This window comes from Budorcas taxicolor, chromosome 20 (genome assembly GCF_023091745.1).
Source record: "Budorcas taxicolor isolate Tak-1 chromosome 20, Takin1.1, whole genome shotgun sequence".
NCBI lineage: Eukaryota > Metazoa > Chordata > Mammalia > Artiodactyla > Bovidae > Budorcas > Budorcas taxicolor.
This window is the reverse complement of record NC_068929.1, coordinates 9030724-9055427: the sequence shown is the minus strand read 5'-3', so window position 1 is coordinate 9055427 and position 24704 is coordinate 9030724.

Sequence of the window (24704 nt, the reverse complement as noted above, 5' to 3'; positions counted from 1 at the left end):
CACAGGCGGTGGTGGGTAGGGCTACACGTTTCCAGGATGCACCCTCTGGTTACTCCAGCCCACTTTCCCCAATCCCTCCATGCCATCCCCCAAAGTAAATACTTCTCAGGGCCACAGACATTTGAGAAGCCAACCCCTGAGTGGTGACGGCAGCTGGCGAAGCTTTCAACAGCAGGCCAGAGGAGGAAGGGGAGCTGGGGTGCCCAGGCCCATACCAGGTTGCTGGCTCTAGGCTTTCACTATTGTCCCCTGTTTTCAAAGTTCCCAGTCCGGAGGGGGCTGGGAAGGGCAGAGTTTGGGGATTTGTTCAGCCTAGGTATACATAAACAGCAGCAGACAAAATGTCCTTTATCAGCTATTTCCCAGGAAACAGGGAGAAAATTCTTCTCGTTGCCAGATTATAAAAGAAGAGGGAGACAGCCCTCTCTTCTTCCTTCTGCCCCGTGCAGAACACTAAGTCACTGTCTGACACCCACCAGGAGGGTCCCTGTTGGAGAGAAGGCAGGGGCGGGCTGGATGACTAGGGCAGCTGCTAGGAAGACAGGTTCACTGCCAGCCGGAGCAGAGAAAGTCTTTCCCAGGAAAGGGGAGGTGACGTTAGCCTGCTGGGTAAACTGGAAATTATTAACCACAGGATGAGCAGAATTAAAAAGAGCTGAAAACCGATTGTTGGCTTTACTGGGAGTTATAAGCATGCTAGGGGAAAAAAGGACAAATATATTTGAATTTTTTTTTTTTTCCCTGAATCAGGAAGCACCATTTCCAATAATTCTGTCAAGTAAAGCTCTCCAGTGTTCTCTCCTGCTGGCATTTCAAGGCTGGGTTTGTTATTTCTTCACACAGATGGCCTAGGAAACACTCACCACACTCAATATATTTTTCTTTTCTCTCTCCCCGCCACCTTTTTTATTCGCCCAAAGGATCTGAGTCTTTTGAATCTGCCCCTTTCTTATTTTCTTTCTATTTCTGATTTAGATAATACTTTAAAGGGCCTGTGAAACTATTTACATCACAGGAGAATTTGAGATGCTTTTTTTATCATAAAAATAATAGGTCCTACTTCCTGCCATCATCAACTAACATTTTATCGCACATTTACCATGTGTCTGGGTGTGTGCCATTGGTTTTCAAAGACTGACACGTGGTAGTTCTATTTTCAGTTGGGTTTTTGTTGTCGTTGAGTTATATGAGTTCTTTATATATTTTGGGTATTAACCCTTTATCAGATATATGATTTGCAGACATTTTCTTCCATCCTATAGGTTGTCTTTTCATTTTGCTGATTGTTTTTTTTTTTGCCATGAGAATTGCTTTAGCTTGATGCAGTCCCACTTGTTGATTTTCGCTTGTCTGCCATCCTATTTCTTGGTATTTATCCAAAGGAAATAAAAACAGGAATATCGACAAGATACCTACACTCCCGTGTTTATTGCAGCATTATTCACAACAGCCAAGGTGTGGAAAGAACCTAAGTGTCTGTCAGTGATGAATGGATAAAGAAGGTCTGGTGCCTATATATACACTGGAATACTATGCAGCTGTGGGAAAGACAGAAATCCTGCCATTTGTGACAACATGGATAAAACTGGAGGGCATTATACTAAGTGAGATAAATCAGACAGAGGAAGACAAGCTCTGTATGTATTCCCTCATGCGTGGAATCTAGAAAAACTGAACTCATTAGAAACAGCAGAATATAATTACCAGGGGTTGGAGGTAGGAGAACTGGGGAGATGTTGGTTAAAGGGTACACATTTGCAGTTAGAAGATGAATAAGTTCTGGTAATCTAATGCACAGCATTTTTATTATAGTCAACAATACTGTATTAAATACTGTATTTAATACTGTATACTCTATTTAAAGTTGCTGAGACTAGATTTTAAAGTATATATATACTGTATATAATACTGTATTAAATACTATATTTAAATACTGTATACTGTATTTAAAGTTGCTAAGGGACTAGATTTTAAAGTGTTCTCACCACAAAAATGAAAAGATCACTATCTGACTTATTTGTCATGATGGAGATGTCAGGTAAGAGGCTATGGTGGTAATCATATTACAATAAACATAATAAATGAATCAAATCAACTGACATGTACATCAATGTACACCTTAAATTTATACAAGGTAATCTATCAATTACATCTCAATAAAAATAAATGTAAAAAGACTGCTATGTGAACAAACCACCTAGAGTTTTGTGTATCAAAACACAAAGCCTGAATCAGTAGTGTAGGGCCCTGGGAGTCTGCGTTTCTAGCAGCTTCCAGGCGATGGCAGTGCTACTAGCCTCTGGGCCACACCTGGAGCAGCAAAACTTACACCCGATCTCCCCTAATCCTCAGGCTGGTGAAACCGATTTTATCAAAAGAAGTTATGGGGTTTTCCGAATGAAAGGGAGGAAGACAGGTGTGAAACGATACTCAGTTTTGGAACTGGCAATGTGGATGTGGAAAGGTAAGCAGATATAAGTAAGACAGCTGCGGGCAGGGGCATGGCCAGGCTTGGGACATCCTCCTTAGCTACAGAGACAGAAGTACAGAACTTGGGCTTTGGAAAAGGAAAGACACAGATTCAAGTTCTGGCTCTGTCCTCCCTAAGTGGATGGTCCTGGGCAAGTAATGTCACCTCTCTGAGCCTTAGTTTCCCCAGCTGTAAAATGGGGGTAAAAACCTACCACCCAGGGTGATTGTAAACGAGCAAGTGAGAAGAAACCACACTTCCAGTACTTCACATGTGCCTACTGCCTGGTCCCTGCCCTGTACACGGGAGCTGTTCACTCATTCAACAAACTTAATGAACAGCTACTAATTTTCAAATCTATTCTACACACTGATGACATAAAGGGAATAAGCCGATGTGATCACCATAATAATGACCTAATGACCACCCCCTCTTGCCAAAGGTTCACATCCTAATCCTTGGAACTTGTGAACGTATTATCCTATGTAGCAAACGGGATTTTGCAGGTGGAGAGAGGAGCATCGATTATCCAGATGGGTCCAACCTAGTCCCATGGAGATGGAAGCAGAGAGACTTGTACATGTCAAAATCTGAGCAGCAATTCTAAATCCTCCAAACTTACTCTGCTTATTAATAGATGCTGCTCAGAGCGACCTTGAGCTCCTGAGAGGAAGTCGGGATCATCTTAGACTCAGGTGTAGGCTTATGCTCCTCACATCTTGCCATTCTCACCCAGGTAGTGCAAGTGATGGAATGACCTTCACCCAGTTCCACAACTGCAGCTGCAGACGTCTAAAAAATCCCAGAGTCACAGCCGCAGGCCCCACCAGCAGCTGCTCTTTGACCTGACTCTCTTCACTTAATGGAGGCTGGTTTTCCCTGGAAATCAAGGGGGATTGTGGGATAAGTCTTGAGCAAAATCAATCACTCCAAGCAAGAGAGATTGGCCTGGGGCAGGACGGCGGCTGTTCATTCTTGAGAATATCTTTTCCTGGCTTTAATATTCAAATCTGAGCCCAGAAGAGTTCAGTCTGAAAAGTTATACAATCATGTACCAAAAGGTGTACTTTCAGGCCCAAGACATTTTCATATGTTCCTGACCTTTGTATGTTACCCGTATTGCATGGCATCTGTAGAATGTATGTAGCAAGTCTATGGTCCAGCACATTAAACAGCTGATAACTGACCACATTAAGGAAGCTGGCTACAAACCAGTCACTGCTAAGCATTTCATGTGCATGAGGAACAGTAACACAACAAGAGCAAGAACAGGAATCCTAATTCTGCCAAATACTGGCTCTGAAAGCCTGAGCTAGCTACTTAGGTCTCAGTCCCTTCATCTGAAAAATAGGAACAATATGACCATATGTCATCAATTCTAAGATGCAATTTTTCACACGTTAGCAGGTCTGAAATCAGACCATGCCTTACAACCAACAGAGTTTTAAATGCAGTTAGAAATGGTATCACCCACCCAACAATGTTGGGAGGATTAATGGAGATCACTACGCTTAGAAAATTCTGAGCCTTGGCTCTGACACACAGTCCCAAAATATATATCAGCCACTAATACTTAATTTCTATCTCTAGCTCTGCGCTCCCCTGCACCTGTCTAGTGATGATCTTAACTTGTCCAAGTAGGATCCTGATTTCCTTGCCCCATGGCCTGCTTCTCCCATCTTTCCCTTCTTAGTAAACAGCACCACCTTCCACCAGATGCTTGGGGACAGAAATATGAGTCATCCCTGAGTCCTCTTTCTCTCATTTTGGAGACAAAATCCATCCCCAAATCCCGTCACCTCCATCTTCGAAATACATCAGGAAATTGACCACTTCTCCCTACCTACCCCCTGCTTCTACCACCCTAGCCAGAGGCACCATCCCCTGTAATAGCAACCTGCTGACTTCAGTTCCTGGCGGCCACCCTTGCTGTGTTCCCTCCCACACCTGGACCCTCTTCAACCATGCAGCAACCAGAGGATCCTTTACAAACCAAGCCCCTCCCCTAAGGAACCCTACTACCCTCCATCCCACTCAGGGCAGAATCCTCACTGTCGCCTGCTACAGAGTGCTGCCGGGCGTGGCCTCTCTGGCTGCTCATCCTCCCCCATGCTGTCTCCCCCTGGCCGTCATGCCCCTTCCACTCTGGCCACCCTGCTGTCCCTTGGACTTGCCAGGTTCGTTTCTGCCTCAGAGCCTTCACAGTTGCTACCCCCTCTACTTGGGATGCTGTTCCCTCACCTCCTTCGGGTTCCTACGATTTTGTATAAGAAACAATTATGTACTCATATGCTTATTATCTCTTTCTCCTCCTAGAAGAAAAGCTTCTTGAAGACTTTTATTCCACAAATAAGAATTATCATCTTGTTTGCCGCTGCATTCCCGGCACCTAACAGTACCTGGAACGTGGATGAGCAACACAAATGTGTTGAGCGATTGATTGAATGAATTAGTGGACATCAGGTAAGGTTTATAGACATGAGGATCTGTAAGTGTATGTATACATACATTCACATACACGTTATTCATATCTATATGTCCATATCTACATTTATCTATAAAACACAAAGGAGAACATATTCATTCATAAAGAGATACAGACCAAGATTTTATTTTTGGCTCTGTATCCACTGAAGAATTTCAGAGACAAAACAATATTGTATTTGAAGAAATACAAGCCCAAGATCATACCAGGTCTAGGAGTGGCTACTCAAAGAATGTTGGAGCTAAAAGTTTCTTCAAGATCTTCTAGCCCAGAGTCAACAAAATGTGTCCTGTCACTTCCCTCTCTTGTGCCCTTGGCAGACATCACCAGTAGATCAAAGTACTTTCTCCCTCTGAACTTCCGAGTCCTTAATATATTGCTCCAGGCAGCCTCAGCCACTTAACTGAAATGACTTGATATGTCAGAACTGGCCCACCCCAATCAATTTCTGGATTGAGATTCTGAGACCCAAAGGGGGACCCTCATTCATCCCCAGTTTCATAGCACACCAGAGGCAAAGTCCAGGCCATCACGGCTGGACACCTAGTTTGCATTCCTAAGGTCAGACATTAAGCTGGAAGGGAATTTAAGAGATTATCTGTAATATGAAATCACATAGTCAGAAAGTCGTTTTTTTTAAAGCTCTTTCATTACTTATGATTACTTCAAAAGATTTTATCATTTGCAGCCAAAGGCAACTCACTAGTAAAATGAGCTCAGGAATCAGACCACTCCTGGCTCCCAGGAAGACACTAAATAGAACCAATCTAGCAGTCAAGAGATCAAGAAGAAATTCTTGCCTTTGGGGAGACCAAGAGACAGCTCAGCAAAAATAGGAAGGGGCTGAACAGCTTGAATGGTGGGAAGTGGAAGAAGAGCAACACATTTTCCAACTAAAAATGAAATCACGATTGTGCTCAGATTCCACTCTGAGGAAGGTAACCCTATCCTCAGCTCAAGACTAAATCCCAATTGTCCAAGCCAAACATGCAGTTCCATTCCTCTGACAATAATAAGTACAAAACTGCCTGTGGCACATTTCTGACCATAGTCCTGCTGCAGGACTCTTAAAATGAGAAACACAGAGAAATTCAGTCTCTTTTACTTATGTCAAAAAATTGTTGCAACTGAGTGTGATGACTGGGCTGTGGCAGCCACCTGGGTGCCATGAGGGAAGCAGCCTAAGGCAAGACTGATAGGCCCAGCATGTCAGAGCAGTGAGACAGAAGGAAACTGGATACTTTGGTAATGTAAAGAACAAAGGAGTCAACAGGCTCTGAAGACACTCTATCTTGAATCATAGATCCTCCTTTGTTTAACCATTGAGTTGGATTTCTGTTACCTGCCTCCAAAGCATCCTAACTGGTACATGAAACCACCTCCCATTTCCTTCAAGAGAGTCAAACAGGCCCAGTCAAAGCTCCAGACATTTCCCAACTCCCAGACACTGCACTCCCACTCTCCTAGTTGTGTAAAGACAGAGCAGACCCTGTCTGCGCTGAAGGCAGCTAGGAAAGCTCTACCATTACCAAAATGTGTTCCTGGTGTCTGAATACCACTCTGAGTGAGGCATGGTTCTCTTTAGGCAGGCAAAACGTCCTGGGATGGAATAAGTCCCCTAACTGTGAAGGAACTAATCACATCTCTCTCTTCTTCTAAGCAATGTAGGCACTAACTATTACCCACTGAAGCAGATGCAAAGACAGGAACACATGTACAGGGGTTTTGTTAAAGGAAACGCCCACGGGATTAAATGGGAGAGGGAGGGGGGACTCAGACAGCAGGCAGACTGTGATGCACTTTGACCCTGAGTGAGGGAGAGGGGAGACAGGGTAGAGATGCCCTAGGCTGTCATGCTGCAGCAACGGTCTGGCAGGACTGTCCTTCTGCCAAAGGCTACTGTGAGAGGAGTCCTGTGTCCGCAAGGATGGACCACCTTAGTTTTCCTGCCACATGAATGCAGCAGGCCCCTGGTCACTTACACACCCTGTAAGTAGAGGACTGCGAGGAGCATTCCCTGGCTGTCACAGGCAGCTGAGGGGGTGGGGTGGGGGAGGCAGGGCATGAATGGGCTCCCAGCAGGGTAGGGGGGAAGGAGACCCAGGGATCTAGCTGGGGACCAATGTCTGTGTGACACTCACATTCCCCGTCACCCAGCGACTCCGTCAACCTCTTAGTGAACTCAGCTCCATCCACCGAGGTATCAACTAGGCACCTGGCTGTTGTCACTGTTGTGAGAACTCCAGGGCACAGTGTGGGGTGGGCCAGGGTAGCATGAGAAGACTCTGGGCTTACAAGGTCCAAGAGCCACAAGCATCTGGGTATTAGGGTCACTCTGGACTGTTGTGGGCATGCACTTTGGGGCAGTTTGACATAATTCATCTGGTGATCCTCAGCTGACTTCTGACTTACTCATTGTGTTGGAAGGATATAAGCTTGGGCGCTGCATCAGCGATGCAAACACACGTAGCTTAAAGGAGAAAGCCGTCAGCCCGTCGCCACGTATCAGTGGAGGTACAAGGTGGGAGCTGGGGCCCGGGCTCCAGCACTCTTCTTGCTCTGCCCTCCCCTGAACACTGCAGAATCACACTGCCAACAGGATCGCACTGGTGGGATAAGGCTGGGGCAGCACATGTGTGGGGCTGGCCTTGTTCTAAATGCTTTAGAGCTATGAGTCCTTTAGCCTATATCCTATGAGGCAGACAGAAGTAACTCAGTTTTAAACAAAAAACAAAGCTCTCCACCATCTGAGCTCTTGCAACCACACCCATCAGCCAGTTGGGAGGGTGAGGCAGGAGTAGTGCCCTCCTCTGTTTCAGAGCGCAAGACAGACACCGGGAGTCCGAGGGCCACCGGGAGTCCGAGGGCCACCGTGGCTGCGATGAAGGCTGACAAATGCAGTCTCTGGCTGGGCAGGCACATGCAGTGTGGCCAGTGACATTTCTCCTCCTTTGCCTGGAAAGGGTCTCTCAACCTTTCTCTCATGATTTAGGCTCACTTTATCATCATTCAAGACTCAGTTCATCTTCACTGGGAAGACAGTCCCACCCCTACCCTGACTAGGTTAATGCCCTCCCCACCCCCCACCACCACCCCAACACAGGCTCTCATAATCTTCTGAGATTCCTTCTATTTCAGCCCTTATCATATATTATTATAAGATCTCCCCTGGGCCACAGACCAACAGACATTGTTTGGCCCACACTATTTCTTTCCATTAAAAAAAAAAAAAAAACAGAAAAAAAAATCATACAAAATTTCTTTTTTTGTTAGTTCTGATTTTTACTATGAAATAATTACGTGTGGACCAGCAGTAATCGGCACCTTGTTCATTCAACAAATATTGAATAATTCTTTGAAAATCTACTATGCTGAGAAGAACTGAGACAAAGTCAGCTTATGCTCATTCTAAAGAGAGGGAAAACGAGGCAGAGAAACTGCAACTTGCCTAGGGTTAAAACGCCCTCACGTGAGTTTTCTCCTTAAAAATCATAAAAGCACAGCCACACTGGGCAGTCATTCCTGTGTAAGACCAGTCGACTGGGGCTGAGTAGCTCCCTAATTCCTGTGCAGAAGACACAAGACTTTTCGCACAGACCCCACCAGGCCCTACTGTTCCATGCCATGTCCACTTCATTTTATTTATGTCGCCTCCCAGGCCCTGCAGGAAGAAGGGGCTGCAATCCCCTGGGCCATGAGTTTCTTTGGGGGCAAAGTGCATCTCTTCTGGGTGTACCGTACACTTGGCACACTGTGCATGTTCAAAAGCACTTGTCAGGCGTGCGACTAGATCCGTGGAAACATTCAGAATTACAATTGCACTGAAGCGGCAGCTTACACTCCGCCCACCCCTCTCCCCAAAGGATCTATATTTAATTGTCTTTGCAAAATCAGAGCCTGCGAGCAACTTCGCACTGGAGATCCTTCCCAAACGTCAGAAACGCAGCGGCTTAGCCAGTCGCGTGCTCCAGCCTATTAATAGCCTCTGGCTGTGTTTCCTGGGCAGCCGCATTGTTCTTAGAGGCAGAGAGGCAAAGGCAACCTTCTAAGTCCGACCAACCCCACCCCCCGGCCTCATCCATTCCTGGCGCCCTTCCTCCCATCTCTTTCTCGGAACAGCACACCCCGCTGCGTATTCTGCAGGAGGGCTTTTTATTTATTTATTTATTTTTGTCAGCACTCATCAGTGTGGTGGGGATGGGAAATAAGAGCCCTGGCCCATGTTGAAAGTGCTTCAGCAGGGTCTCCAGGGAGAATCCTGTGCTGCCTGCAGCGCCAGAGGTCACTGTCACCTTGGCCTTGAGGTGGCCTGTTTACCAAAGTGAAATGAAGATATCAGTCAGATGTCAGGGAAATGCTAATGACGGGCGCCAGGCTGGGAGCCGGCGAGGTGATCCCTTCCTTCCCAATCCTGCAGCACAAAGGCCTCAATGACTTAGCAACTCCGATAAGAGGTCAGCAGGCAAATGTCAGGTCCCTGACGGACTGCTCCTCCTGGCCAGGCTGCAGAGCCTTCCAGGCTGCCTCTCGCTTTTCCACATCCAGTCTATTCAACTGCAGGAAGGGTAGGTGTTTGAAACCCTGGCCCGCCCTTTCTCTATCTCCAGCAGGAAAGAAAGCCTCGTCTCTCTCGGGTCCCAAGGTCTGGAGGCACATCATTATCCTCCCGCCAGAGATAGGAAGCGTGGGATGCTGACCACATCCCGTCACTTAGCAGGATGGATGGGCCTGGATTCCGCAGCAGAAAAGGATAGGAAACAGCGGGCTCTGTTTATGGCTGTGGGACGGGTACACAGCCGGGCAGCCTCCCCACACTGGGCCTCCTGAAGAAGTCACCGCTGAAGCAGTACCCCAGAGCCCTGAGCCCACGGATGAAAGAGGCTGTTAGGTCTGTCTCTCAGGGGAGCGACTCCCTTTTACATTCCTTCTATTGCTCTTCCATCCTGGGGGTTAACACCCGAGATGAGCTTCTCCAGCTCTGCTTTGGGGAGCCAGGGTCCATCTCTGCTAGAGTCGGCTAGCATGCCATCGTCTTCAGGCAGCCCCTTTCCACCATCCCAACTTCAGCTGGCTCCTCCTTTGGGTTCTTTTGTGAGACGCTAAACAGTTACTTTGCCTGTATTGTCTGCATTCATTATCCAGGTTTTCTGCGAGCTCTCCTTTCTCCCCTATCAGTCAACCTGCTGCAATTTTTCTCTGGGCTTTTTCCTCCAACCCTGCATTGGTCAGGATAAAACCCGTGCCTCCCAGGAACCCTGCTCTGCTACTCTCTAAAGCGAGACCACTCTCTAGTCTGTTGATGTCATGTCAGGGTAAAACAGCAGAAAGATGACATTTTTCCACATTTCCAGAATCAGGCTGAAATGATCATCAATTCACAAAGCCTCTCCTATCTCCTTATGAAAGGGTAGTGTTGAAAATATGGTTTCGTTTTTCCTGCTGCAAGGCCAGGGATTAAAAGAAAGCCCCCTGGTTCCTTCTAAGCCTGAGAGTAGAACTTTGGGGTCCATCGGCCAGGCCAAGTTCCTTTTGTTCTCACAGGTCACCGACCTCGTGACCATTTAGGGAGTGCTGCCAGTGGGACTCGGCGGCAGGAGCGCACAGCCCTGCAGAACTGCGAGCGCACTGCTTGCCAGCAGCCCATCAACGGGGACTGCGGAGTTCTTCAAAAGTCTGGAGGGTGGCTGAGGAGCTCCCCTCCGGGAAACATACTGGGAGGTGAGGATGGAGGGAGTGCGAGCTCCACACCGGCTCGGATCGGTGTGCACTCCGTTCTCCCTCTTCAGGTTTCACGGGGAGCGGGGAGCATCTGGTGGTGGTGAGCATGGCACAGATGATGAAGAAAATCACCCACTGAAAGCTCAGGACAAACAGTGACAGCGCAGTCTCAAACTGTCTTCTCCTCTTCAGGAAATCAAGCAATGTTAGAAGGGCTGGCTGTGTGTGTGTTTGGGTTGGAGGGCTCTGCAGAACACAGGGGCTGGGGGCTCAGACGGAGTAAGTGTGAGGCCTCACACTCATTCCTCTCAGTTGGCTATTTTCCCTTTGTGCCCTCCTCCCACCCCCAAAGCGGTTCCCAGCCCTGGAAGTTTGCCCCCTTGGGACGGTATCACCCAGTCTTTCCCAACCTCTGGTTTCTGGCTGAGTTTGCCGGATAGGAGGTACTAAAGGCAGGAAAATGAGGCGGGGAGAGAGGCTGGGACATTTCTTCCCCACTGCCATCTTCCTAACGCGCAGGTCTCTGGTGGCTGCTTGAACCTTCAGACCTGGGGCTGGTAACAGCTTTCGCTGTTAAGAGACGTATCGGTTATCTATCGGTGTGCAACAAATCATCCCAAACGTAGGGATTCAAACCAGTCGTTATGCATTTGCAGATGATTCTGCAGTCTGGGCTGGGCTCATCTGGGCAGTTATTCTGCTGGTCAGGGAATCACTCATGGAGCTGCTATCATCTGACAGTTGGACTGGCTATTGGCTGGGTGCCTTGGTTCTCCTCTATGTGGCTCCTCATCAACCATTAGGCTAAATCAGGCTTCTGGACAGGGAAGTCTCACGTCATCTTCTAAGAAGGTGAAAGCAGAAGTTGCAAGGCTTCCAGAAGCCTTGCTTTGGACCTTTCACAATACCACTGCTGGCACATTCTATTGACCAAAGCAAGTACCAAGACTAGGCCAGATACAAGGAATGGGAAAATGGACTTCATCTTTTCATAGGAGCAACTCCAAAGTCTCTTTGCAGAGGGGCCTGGATACTGGAGTGGGAAGAATTTGTGACTGTAACTTGAAATCTAGCACCATAGTTTCTGAATTTATTTCAGTTCTTTGGTTCCCTTAAGTTTCCATTCCCATGTGAGTGGTGGCTTCATCAGTGTCTGTTCAATGGAATCATCTGAATGAAGTTCTATTTCCTGCCAGGACTTTGATAAATATACCTTTCAATAGTAGCACTAGCTTCATTCACTGTATAGTTAATATCGTCATTGTTGTTGACATGTAGTCCTTGACTTGCTAGCAGTTTGATTTGCAGAGTCACACTTTTATCCCTTGTATATTTACAACTGTGGCATTTTATGTCCAATGCAGCCCTACTCATATGAAGAAAAGCTATCTCATCAGGGGCAGCTGACACGTTTCCAGAACACACCATGGCCCAAACACTATCCAAGAATTCTGTGTGGTCAAGATCCGACTTAGCGCACACAGCAGCCTGAGAAAGAGGCACCACCTCACAGAAGAACAAACCAAGGGCCTGAGAGGCAACTAGTTTGCTCCAAGTCATACAGCAATTGGGAGAATGACAGCCAAAATCCTTCCAAATAGATTTTTCTGATTTTTGACACTAATGATATTCTTCCAGCTTGTGTGAAGTCAGAAATCACAAAGGATTTAAGAAATGTGAATGGTGTACAACATCACTTACTAAAAGGGACATGATTTGCTTTCCTTTGTACAGTGTAGCTGATACCCACATCAGAAGGCTATGAAATGTGTGGGAAATAAGTATACAGCATATGTTAAATTGATCCCTGTTTGTGCTGATTTCTATAGACAGCTAAGCATCAGACCTGTGGTCTGGAACTCATTCCTGAAAATCAGGCACGGCTGATGCTATTCTGTTCTCTCGTTGCTATACAACACAGACTGCGACCTTTGCTACACTCCACTGGGGTTTGCTCTGAGTGTCCACCGTGCTCAAGTCCATCTGCACTGCTTCATTATTGCAGAGCTGCTGGTGCTTAAAAAAAAAATCAGATCCTTGCACACAAATGAGTTTCTGGGGCCTGGTTAGTTAAACATACTTCAGGAAGCAGTCATAACCTCCACCCAGCTGCCTACTTTTGAGTGAGGTTCTCAATGTCCAAAACAAGCAAAACCCTAGAAATATAACTCTATTCGTTTTGTGGAAGGTGCCTTCTGTCATTGGAGGATAAAATGGTTTCATTCTCCCACCTGGGGCCCTGCAGTAGCTTTCTGATTGGCAGCCCTGCTTCCTGCCTTGTGCCCCTCCAATCCACTCTCCATCCAGAAAACAGTGATCTTCTTAAAACACAAATCAAGTCGTCTGTCTCCTCCCTGCCTCCAAAACTACGACCACACAACATCTCCCCCAAACTCCTTCCTAGATTATGCCTACATTTCAGGCCTTCTCCCGATTGGCCACCAGGCTACAGCTGCAGCTGGTGCCTCACAGACATGCCAAGATCACTTCCTGCTCAGAGGTGCTGCACCTACTACCTTAGGATGCTGTGCCCTCGGATCTCTGTATGGCTGGCTCCTTCTCATCAAGTATCCCCTTGAATGTCACCTCCGCTATGGAGCCTTCCCAGCTTGCTCTTTCACATCACTCAGTTTCTCTTTAATCCCAGCACTCATCACCAGCAATATCTTTCTGGTTATTCAGTTATGTATTCTCCTTCCCCCGTGAGCAAATGAGCTCCATGAGAGAAGCAGCGTTGTCTGGGGTCACAAACACAACCCACAGTTTTGGGTCAGTCTCCAGGCAGCTCCTAGTTCAGAGTTCTAGCCACAGCACCAGCCTGCTTCTGGAACAAGTGCTGGTATTTTGTTCTCAGCAGCTTTGGAAATCAGATCTCATTCCCAAGCCACGTGACTCAGTCGGCAGCAAGAGAGAAGGCTGCGATGAGGACACAAAGGTGCCCTCAGTCTTCAGAGAGATAGCAGCCCTCCAAGGAAGCAAGTCACAGATAAAGGCTGAGAATCAGTCCCAAAGGCTGCCCCGATCACTGGAAGCTGTCCCCCTCTCGGACCCTGCCAGCTCTCAGCCTTTCACAAACTCAGCCATCTCCCAGCCTTTTGAATGTGCCAGTATCGCCTAGCTACGGAATTACCACGCAGATAGGGCTCCAGGGATGAAATTAGATTTCCCTTTGCAGAACAAAGACAAACACACACTCTTCTAGCCCATCCTGGGAGAGCTGCGTTGGGAGGGCCTGCTTCCGGGCCAGGCATTCAAAGCCCATGGGCTGTCTTGCTTGCTTCAGCAGTTCCTGGCAAAGTGCAACGGAGTTCTCCAGCTTTGAAATCTAATTGCCTGCCCATGGCTGTGAATCCCTTTCCAAAGGCAAAAAAAAAAAAAAACTGTTTTAAGTAGGAGGGGGAGGGGAAGGAGGAGGGAAACAGTTCTCACGGAACCAGCCGAGATGAACCCATTTAAGCTTTGACATGATACCTTTGGGGGAAGCCAATTGTTAATAGTCTGAGAAGCTCCTGTTTAAAAGAGAAAGATCCATAAATGCGGCTTCTGTCAGTAATGAGAAAATGGAAATCACAGGCAAAACCAGAAAACTCATTCCCCCAGAATCTTAATGATCTCCAAGATAATTGTGCTGGTTTCTCAAATCAAGGCGTGAACGGTGACAGCTCTGGATTTTCCTATGAGGGTCAGACAGGTTCATGTTTTTTTAATTGGGCTCATTTCTAAGCCATGTGCTCGTCATGATGCCTTAATCCCTTCACTGTCCCCCAGAAAAATGCTGTCTCCCTCCGTGTTTCCCGCAAACAAATGCAGCTTCTCCAAAGGGATATGAGCCTCCCTCTCCTGCAAACAGATTTATCATATGACTGCTCTGCTGTGGGTGAACTTGCAGTTCTCTTGCATAAGAGAGCAATTTCTTGAAGGTAAAAAAAAAAAAAAAAAGGGAAAACATCAAACTGCTGGCCGCTCCTCGTCTTCCATGTAAATATCCTGAGCCTTAGCTCCCAAAGATAAGGGGAAAGAAGAGGTTTTATATCAGGAGGATGAATGGCAATCTTTCAGATGGCAAATGCTTTCTTGCATTTGTTTTATTCGGTGGGACACACAAGCAGGAACAGATTCATTAACAATTTTAAGAGTTCCCCAGGCCAAAAGCTACCTTCTGGTAAGATCTAGCAGGTTAAAGTTCAACAATAATTAACAAATTAGAAAACTCTGCCATTATGGCTGAATATAAATTAATGGCTTTAATTAAGGATGCTTAAAACAAGAATCGAGATCTTAAAAGTAATCAAAATTATAATGAACCTTAGGATTGAAAAAAAAAAGGGGGGAGGTGTAATTTCTCAAGTATGCACAGAGGTGTGAACGGTGACAGCAGCCATCAGTTCAGTAACGAAGCACCAGCTCTTTGTCTGACACTGGCCTTGCCGCAGTCTCAGGGGAGCCTCCGAGCTGTCTTGGCCATTTCACTTGCCTTCCGGCTACCAGCTTCACCCCACCCTGCGAGGGCAGTGAGGCCTGTCCCAGGTCCAGGGCAAAGGCTGGCTCTGCTAGTGGGGATGGGCTGTCAAAGAAACAAGAAGGAAGAAGGGAAGGCGAAAAGGAGGGAAGGGACTACCATTCTACATTCATTCAAGGACCCGATGAATGCTTGTCACACTGTGTGCAACGCCTGCTAGGTGCCAGGCAGACAACGGTGAGCAAAGCAAGACCCCCCTCCAGCCCTCTTAGAGCTCATGGAGAAGATAATTTCAGCCACATCAACATAAATAAACACAGGACTGTCGCTTTGCTGACTGCTACCGGAAGCACGTGGGTACACAGTCTGTGCACAGGAACAACCAGGAGACAAGAGCCGGGTGGTGGGTCAGGGCAGTGTGCCCAGGGCATGGGGGAGGCCAGGGTGAAGGATCACTAGGCTTGAGTGCTTTCAGGTCCTGCCTAAGTGTTCTTACAAGTATCATCTTACTCACTTCTCACACCAGCCCTGTGGGGCAGATGCCATGATAATCCCATTACAGACAAGGTCCCCTTAGGCTCAGAGAGGTGACAGTGCTTGCCTAGGGGCACAGAGCTTATGATGTGGAAAAGAACCAGACACAAAATAAGGACCTGTCTCCAAGGCCCATGACCCTGAGCACACAGCCCTCCTGGGAATGGCAGGGCCAGGCAAGGCCAGCCTCCCCACTTCCCTCAGGCAAGTACACACACACACATTCAGGCTCTCTCAAATACACACTCATAGACTCTCTCTCTCTCTCTCTTCACACACACACACACACCCTGCACTCCTGCTCTCAGAAGCCACGGTGACCCTCAGCCTGCTGCCAGCTTCCCCACCTACTTCCTCCCCAGTTGAAATGTTCCTTTGGGTCAGGTGGGACTCGCTACAAGCAAAGAGAGATGCTGAGCTCCCACCGGGGATGCAGCTGAGCAGCCTGGAGGAAGGGGCATCCAACCTGGGCCCTGCAACCTCAACAGGCGTTTGACCCAGAGGGCAGAGAGAACCAGTGCTCCAGGCAGGTGGAAAAGAAGCGGAGCACTTTTGAGGAAAAGGGATGACGTCGACAGATGGCTGCCTCAGACTCCCTCCCACTCCTCTCCACCCCCACCCTACCCCACAGCCTGCTTATTCTCTGGGACCCCCCCCATCTCAGCAGAGGTACAACCAGCCTCCCAAGGGCACGAGCCACAAACACAGGCGGCAGGCGCCCTGGCACCTGCCCACTCACGCGTCCAAGCTGTCACCAAATCCTAAATATAGCCCAAATCTGCCCACCGCTCCACCCCCGGCAGCACCCCCCAGCTCCTCCCTCTGCTGCTGCCATCTCCTGATGGTGTCCCACACCCCCAGCCCGCACCCCTGGAGCAGCCACAAAGGCCTTCACCTCTGCACACCAGAATCCCTGCTAAAAACTGCCCTCCAGGGTGCTGCTCAAATGCTCCTCCTTGACAAGGCCTCCCAGCCCCGATGAGATCAGATCCCTGTTTCAGGCCTCATGATATGACGTTCTTCTCCTCCCTGATGCTCGGCAGAGCTGATACTTCTACACACACGTCTGTGATGACTCGGTCTGATGGATGGGTCTTGCACCCAGCAGGCCTGCTGTCAATTTTTTTTGTATGGATAGGATGATGCTAAAGTCCAGGATGTGTGGCAGAGATAGGGCCTGCAGGGGAAAAGCCAGGGAGGGACACATGCCCAGAGGGTCTCAGGTACCAGGCCCAGTGACTCCAGGACAACATGAGAGGTCTCTCTGGGATGGAAGGGCTGCAGTGACCTTCTCCTCCCCTGGTGCAGGCAGACTGGAAAATGGCCAGCTGGCTTTGGGCTCACTGCAGGGCCCCCCACTCCACCAACAAAGGTGGACAGCTGAGGAAACAAGCTCACCCCGGGAAGGTGTCCAGAAGGCGGGGTGCTGATACCTGCCGCCCACAGCCAGGCGGCATCTCGGTCCCCTCCCACACATAGCTGCCCAAGGACACCCAAGCCGCAGCAGGGCTCTGGAAGTCGGCACATAGCCAGCACTCTCCTCGGGCTCCAGGAATCCCAGCCACGTAGCTGGGGAAGACGGTGGGGGGACGCCTTCTTGACGGGCTGGATGATGCTGACAAAGGTTCTGCCGCTGCCGAGGTACAGCGGTAGATGTCCTCGTTCGTGACGCCTCCAGGCCAGCAGGCCGGCCAGAGAGCCCAGACAGTTGTATCAGTGTATCCAAAAGAGGAGGGTCCTCTGGATCCACGACCGTGGTCCAGCCAGAAACACCACGAAAAACTGCCGTCCGCTCCTGAGTTCACACAGCAGGCAGTGCAGCCTCCCTTCCAGGAGCAGGGTCCCAGGCCTATAGCCGAACTGCTCCTGTCCCTATGGGACTGAGAGAGGGTTCAGGGTGAACAGGCAAGGGGCTGACAGGACTCGGGCCCTGGGTGTGTCTGGTTTATTCTTACAAGAAAGTGGCTTTCCAGGGCATCAGTGGAAACACAGACACAGAGAAGATACTGTGGACACAGCAGGGGAAGGAGAGGGTGGGACCGACAGAATTGAATCATATCCGCTTCCCTGGTGGCTCAGAGGTTGAAGTGTCTGCCTGCAGTGCAGGAGACCTGCGTTCGATCCCTGGGTCGGGAAGATTTCCCTGGAGAAGGAAATGGCAACCTACTCCAGTATTCTTGCCTGGAGAATCCCATGGATGGAAGAACCTGGTGGGCTATAGTCCATGGGGTCACAAAGAGTCGGACACGACTGAGCAACTTCACTTTCACTTGTCACTTTCATGCATTGGAGAAGGAAATGGCAACCCACTCCAGTGTTCTTGCCTGGAGAATCCCAGGGACGGGGGAGCCTGGTGGGCTGCCGTCTCCGGGGTCGCACAGAGTCGGACACGACTGAAGTGACTTAGCAGCAGCAGCATACCGTGTAAACTCAGATGGCCAGCAAGAACTTGCTGTTTGATGCAGGGATTTGCTGTTTGATGCAGGGATTTGCTGTTTGATGCAGGGATTTGCTGTTTGGCGCGGGGGCTCAAAGCTGGTGCTTGGGGACAACCTTGAGAGGTGGGATGGGGTGGGAGGTGGGAGGTTCAAGAGGGAGGGGACATATGTGTACCAATAGCTGATTGATGCTGATACATGGCAGAACCAACCAGTATTATAAAGCAATTATCCCCCAATAAAATAAGTTTTTAAAAAAGAAAATGGCTTCCAACATTTAAAAATCAGGCAATTTCACATCAAAGTCTAGAATTCTAGCTTCTCTTAGGAAAACGAGGATTCCATTCCCTCCGGGCATTCATTGCCCAGAGTGGGTGCTGCCACCCCCAGAGGGTCATAAGCTCTGCCGCCCATCAGGGCCCCTACTCTCTGAGGACTCATTCTGTTCTCTCAGCTCTCTGGCCTCGGCAGCCTCCTTGTCAGCATCTGAGATGGACAGACAGTCACCGGATAATCCTCCAACTGGGTGATCAGTGTGCAGCGGGGGACATGGAGGAAAGGGGCGGCTTCCTGAGCCCTGGGCCTGGGGGGTTGGGCCCCTCCCGCTGGTCCCCGTTCACTGGGGTCACCCCATCCTGTCCTACGTGGTGGAGGAGCTTCAGACCCAGAGCTGTTCCGGAGCCCGAGGCAGCCAGGTGTGGAGTGAGTCATCCAGCCTCTCCCCGATGCAGACGCCACGGAGCACACCTCGCATTCTGAATGACATCACCGTTCATTCATGCCGAATAGCCCATCCCCCTGAATAGGGAGCGTCTTCAGCAATACCAGGCATGACACCCACTGCACCCCAATGTCAAAGCCCCCAGAACTCTGCAAGGCCTTAGCCTGATTCAAGGCCACTCCAGCCTGTCCCTGGGCCCTCCATACGTCACCCTACCCTATCCTACAGAGCCTGGCGCCAGTGCATGCCCCTCACAGGATGAGGGGCCCCTTCCCTGCCCTAGTTCACCACTCCCCGAGCACCTTCCCTTCTCTCTGCCTTCATCTGTCCCTCCCTGATCTCTCTCCCCAGGATCCAGGCCAATCCCCCCAGGAGGCCCTTCTGAGGCCCAGTGTGACCACTCTCTCCTGAGTCCTGGTGGTTTCCACAACAAAACACAACTGGAAGGAGCGGCTCACACTCTGCACATGGTAGGGCCAGAGCAGACCCAGGGCTGGCGTGGGGACGCCTGGAAGCGGCCTCTTTTCACCTCTCGTTCTGCCTCCCCTCCCAGCTTTGGGCAGCCCCTCTCCAGGCAGCAGCCCCTGGAAGGCTCACTTGCTGGCATGGTGAGCCCGTGGCAAGAGCTCTCTTTCCTATTGCTCCAGCAAAGTGCCAGGACTCTTCACTTGCTCTCCCCAAACAGACAAAAGCTCCTGGAGAGCAAGCCTGGCTTCTCTGTCTTCAGTGTCATCCGTGGTCTAGCCCACAGCGCTGGGCACCGGGCTGACCAGTAACTCCCTACTGATGGGAATCCTAGAGGGCATCCTGGACAGAATAGAGGCTTTCCAGTCGGACGGAGCTGGGTTTAGATCGAGGTTTCCTCCCCCTCTCAGTCACCGTGCCTTTCTCAAGGGATCAGTCAGGATTCAAGTGGGGAAGAGGCCACTAGGGGCATGGGATAAGGGCTTTATTACTGGAGTTTGACCTTACACCGTGCGGGAGAAGGAAGGTTGGGACAGGGAATGGGTGAGTCAGGTGGCTCGCCAGCCAGGATCCAGGAAGTCAAGTGGGACTGGCGGGGGCGGTGGGGGCGGGTGGTGGTTAGCGTGGGAGAAATATGGGAGCGTCTGCCTCCGTGCATCTGCCACAGCGTCTGGGAGAGGAGAGCTGGATGCAGAGCCAAACAGAGCCAAAGCCCCCAGGAGCCTCTGGCCCCCCTCTGCATCTCCTGCACGCCGCCCCCCCGCCCTCCCCCACCCGCAATGAGGTCTATGGCGAGTGTGGCCCCTGCCCACCTCCACTTCCAGAGTCTCACACACATACGTCCTTCCACCAGCTCATGCTCACAGCCATGCAGCCAAGGGCCTTCTGAAGAGCACAGTCCAAACTGCCACAGTCAAATACTGGACCCCTCTGGGCCTCTGTTTTCTCATCAGTGAAATGGGGATGTTACTGCTTAGCTCAGGACACATCAGACACACACATTTTATTATAGTTATCACTTCTATAATAATAATGTATCATTATCTACTAACTGTTGCCAGAATCTGGTTACTTAAGGAAATTCTGGCCCTTCCCTCCCACCGCAGCAGTATCTTTAAGAACTTCCACCCCTGATTATTCAGACAGAGAAAGGCAAATACTGCGGGATCTCACCTGACCACGGCATCTGAAAATGCAGAACATATAGAAAGAGAGAGTAGACTGATGGCTGCCAGGGGCTGGGGGTGGGGAACGGGGAGATGCTGGGCAAAGGGCGCACACCTTTCAGTTATAAGGTGAGTAAGTCCCGGGGATCTGATGTACAACATGGAGACTATAGATAACAACTCTGCACTGTACACTCGAAAGTTGATATGAGAGTAAACCGTAACTGTTCTCACCATAACAACAACAACAATATGGTAATTATGTGAGGTGAAGAATGTGTTCATAAGCCTTGTCGGAGGCAACACTTTGCAGTATACTAATGTATGAAATCATCACATTGTACATCTTAAGCTTACACAATGTTATATGTCAGTTGTTGGTGCTACTTACTGCTAAGTCTGACTCTTTGTGATCCCATGGACTGGAGCCCTCCAGGCCCCTCTGTCCATGGGATTTCCCAGGCAAGATTACCAGAGTGAGTTGCCATTTCCTTCTCCAGGGGATCTTCCCAACACAGGGATTGAAGTGTGTGTCTCCTGCATAAGGAGGCAGATTCTTTACCACTGAGCCACCACGTATCTCATTAAAGCTGGAAAAGAAAATTCCATCCCCAAAGCCTCTGCCTCACAGAGCAACCATGACTAAATTTAAGTCTCAAATTTTAAATATTAATTACTGCCCCAAAGGAACGGCCTATGTCTGCAGCGCTCTGGCCTTGCACAGGGTCCTCTGTCCATGGATCTATTCAGAGGACGCTCCTGTTTCCCACCCAGCAGGTGTCAGGGGTCATACTGGTATGAGAGTTATACAGGTGGAATGAGAGTCTGACCTTTCAGGCACAGGCTAGCCACAGCTGCAGCCTAGGGCGAGTCCCCACTTCCTTAGGGAGCCCTCATTCCCCAGCGCCTAGCTGCAGTTTGCCTTCCCAAAGGACAAAACCAAATGAGTGCCTTGCCAGGAAGCAACAGCCATCCTGTGACTTCAGAAGGCATCTTTCTCTGGGGACTGCAGCGCTGGTCCTTGATGTCTCCTGGGCTGGCGTTGGAGGATGCTGGGAGGAGGCAGGGACTCAACTTCTTGGGGGAGATAGGCAGAGGGAGAGAGAGAGAGCGCGCAAGAGCAGTGGTAATACCATGGCGACGCCAAACACTCCAAACAGATCTGTTTAATTTGAAGACTAACAGTCAGGGAAATAGAAGGACAACTTGCTCTGGGCTGCTCACAGGTCCCTGAGACCTGGTAGAAGGGACCCACCTCCTCGGAGATGGGGAAACAGGCTAGAAGAGGGGAAGGAACAGGTCCAGATTCACCCAGTGTGTTAACGGCAGCTCCAGCAAAAGGGCATCGGCTCATTTGCTCAGTTGGGCAACATGCTTACTGAGTGCCTACTATGTACCAGGCTCTGGCCCACTGGTGTGTCCCATCCCCGTGCCTCTCCCTAAAGAGCTGCAGAGGCCAGCCACTGTTCCGGGGTCCAACACAGCCTGTGCTTGGTGTCTACCGGCAGGGGGCTGGCATGTATGAGCTGCATGCGCTGCCCCATCCAGAGACTGTATCATCACTGTGGCCTTTCCAGACTGACTCACCAAGGGCAGTGATGGTACGCTACACTTCCGGGGCCACCCTACCGTTCCGTCATCTCTGTCACATGTATTAACCACAAATCCCAGGGCCTGAGTTTTAGAGCTGAAATGTCCTCAGGAGGCCAAAGAATCACCTAATCCAGTGGTTACTAAGCCTAGGGGCTCATCAGATTACCTGGGAGCATTTCACACATTAGCATGAGAACGGTCTCCTTCTGCATACACACCCGGGACACTAGAGCTGTACAAGAGGGTATTCAGTAGAGTCCCCCAGCGTGTCCTCCCCAGAAACAAACACTCTTTCTTATGGACTTCTAGAAGGTCACCACATGTGTGCAGGCAAAGCTGTTCCCTACACTCCTCTACACAAGCCCAGTCCACTCACCATTCCCCTCTTCATGTTGCCAGTGCACTCTGGATGCATCTATCAATATCCCAGGACATGAAGCTAAAACTAATTTTTATGGCTGCACAGTATTCCATTGTGTGGACCTGGCCTGTTACGGATGGCCATCTGTGGACATTCTAGTTACGTGCTCAAGCAAGGCGGCAGCACGTCTTCCTAGCGCTTACATTCCCTTATGCATAAATCTTTGTGTACTTTTATGAGTTCGCTAAAGGATATTAAGGAAGTTAAAAATGACAGATTCTCGGTCCTTCTCAAAGAAATTTTGATCCCACTGGCCTGGGGTGACACCCGGGAATCTGAATTACAGAAAGCTCCCCCATAATTCAGATGGACACTCACAATGGGAGTTTCCTGGTTCATCTTGTAAAACCTGCCCAGTGAAAATAAGTGGCCTCCATCAGGTCAGTTATCGGCTCCACCTCCGCGCTGTGGAGAAGAGCCTTGTCACTGCTGCCAGTGGCTCGGCACGGATGTCCCTGAGGGCACCCCAGGCTTTCCCCTGGTCACTGGTTGAGTGGCCATGGAGCCTGGCAAATCCCAACCAGTCCCAACTTCATTAATTTTATTATGTTTGATACCCATATGGACACACAAGAAGCCAGTCACAGTGGCTATTTCTGGGGAGAACACTGGGCATTTGGGAGTCAGGGTAAAGAATGGAATGTTTCAGTGATTCACACAGGAATTATTATTGTCATTTTTTTCCCCCCAAACTTTCTAAGTACAAAACAGAAAGAAGCAGAGAACACCTGGATGGACTATCAATATGTTCACTAACTGTACGATCTTGAACAAGTGGCCTTCCTGCTCTGAGCTCTGGTCTACAGTGCTGCAACACTGGTGGGCGCAGTAGAGGCTAAATCAGCTCGTGGACGTGACACACTCGATGGAGCTGTGAAGAGCACCCACACGGCAGCAGGGAGCATCATGAGACAGAGGAGCGGGCGACGTTTTTATCATTCTGTAAATGGGCAGAAAAACACGGAGAAACAAAGGCCATGAGCTTGCGGTTGGCCATAAGATAAGGTCAGGGGTGAGGGCAGCAGGCGCGGCTCCTGCTCCTGCAGAAGCCTCCACCTTCAGGCCCCGGACCCCGTAAGCAAGTCACCTACTGCTATGCTTTCTGCCCAGGAGGGCCCCATGGGCCACACAGATGCGTGGCGCAGGCGTGGAGTACAACTCCCTCCAGACTGCCTGGGGCCTGAGCCTGGGATGGGCATCCACGGCCCACCAGGCCTAGGAAACCAGGAACCACCTGCCTCTCCATGAGGAGCTTCCCTGGATGGCCTTCCCTGGGAAGCAGCAGCATTTCATAGGATGACAAGGGCTCCGAGAAGCAAAAGCCAGTTGGAAGGTGGATGATGGGCCAGGAGTCCCTGGTGAATTATCTTAACTACAGGGAAAAAATAATTGGGACATCTGGGAACCGTTTCCAGAGCTTAGAGTGAAAACTCTTTGCTTTTTTTTTTTTTTTTTCTGTTGGAACAAAGGCAGTGGGTATGTTTCTCTCTCTAGAGACTGAACGCGGATGGTTTTTTGGAAAGTCAAAATCTGGGCTTCTGTGGGTCAGATGTGGTATGCAAATGTCTTCTCCCATCCTCCATCCCCGAGTCAGACAAAATTGAGGGATGTGAATACTTAGTGCTTTTGAAGTTTTGAAAGAACTGGTGATCTTGGGCCAAGCAGCACCTGGCAGCACAGGAATGGCCTTCACAGTGGCTGATCTCTCTCGGAGGAGACGCGCCCCCTCCTGCTCGCCATAGTCCCCACCATCTCAACCACACCACGGCTGCCTGCATCTCTCCCACTGTGCTACTGTGGTAGGCCCTATGTTAGGCCCTACGGTCCTACCAGGCTAACTCTAGCTGCCAGGCGAAAGTCCTCAAAAACAGTCAGGCTAAATCCATTGCCTCGCTGTGAGATGCATTCCTGGGATGGTGCCAGATGGTTTACTTTCCAGTGACTGACTTCTACTATTATCTGCTGGCAAAATTAGTTTCCATGAGCACATCTGAGTTATAAGTCAGATGATCTACTACATAAGGATTGTGTGATTTCAGGAAAGCTGTGTAACGTCTCTGAGCCTATTTCCACAGGACTGATGTGAGGATAAAATTGTGTTATTATTATTATTATTGAACACATTTCATGACTTTGTTGGAGGTTGACTGGATGATTCTTTTGCTTCACATGGTACAGCTGAAGCCCAGGGATGGTGGGAAAGTCCAAAATGGCCTTGCCCATATGCCTAGTAT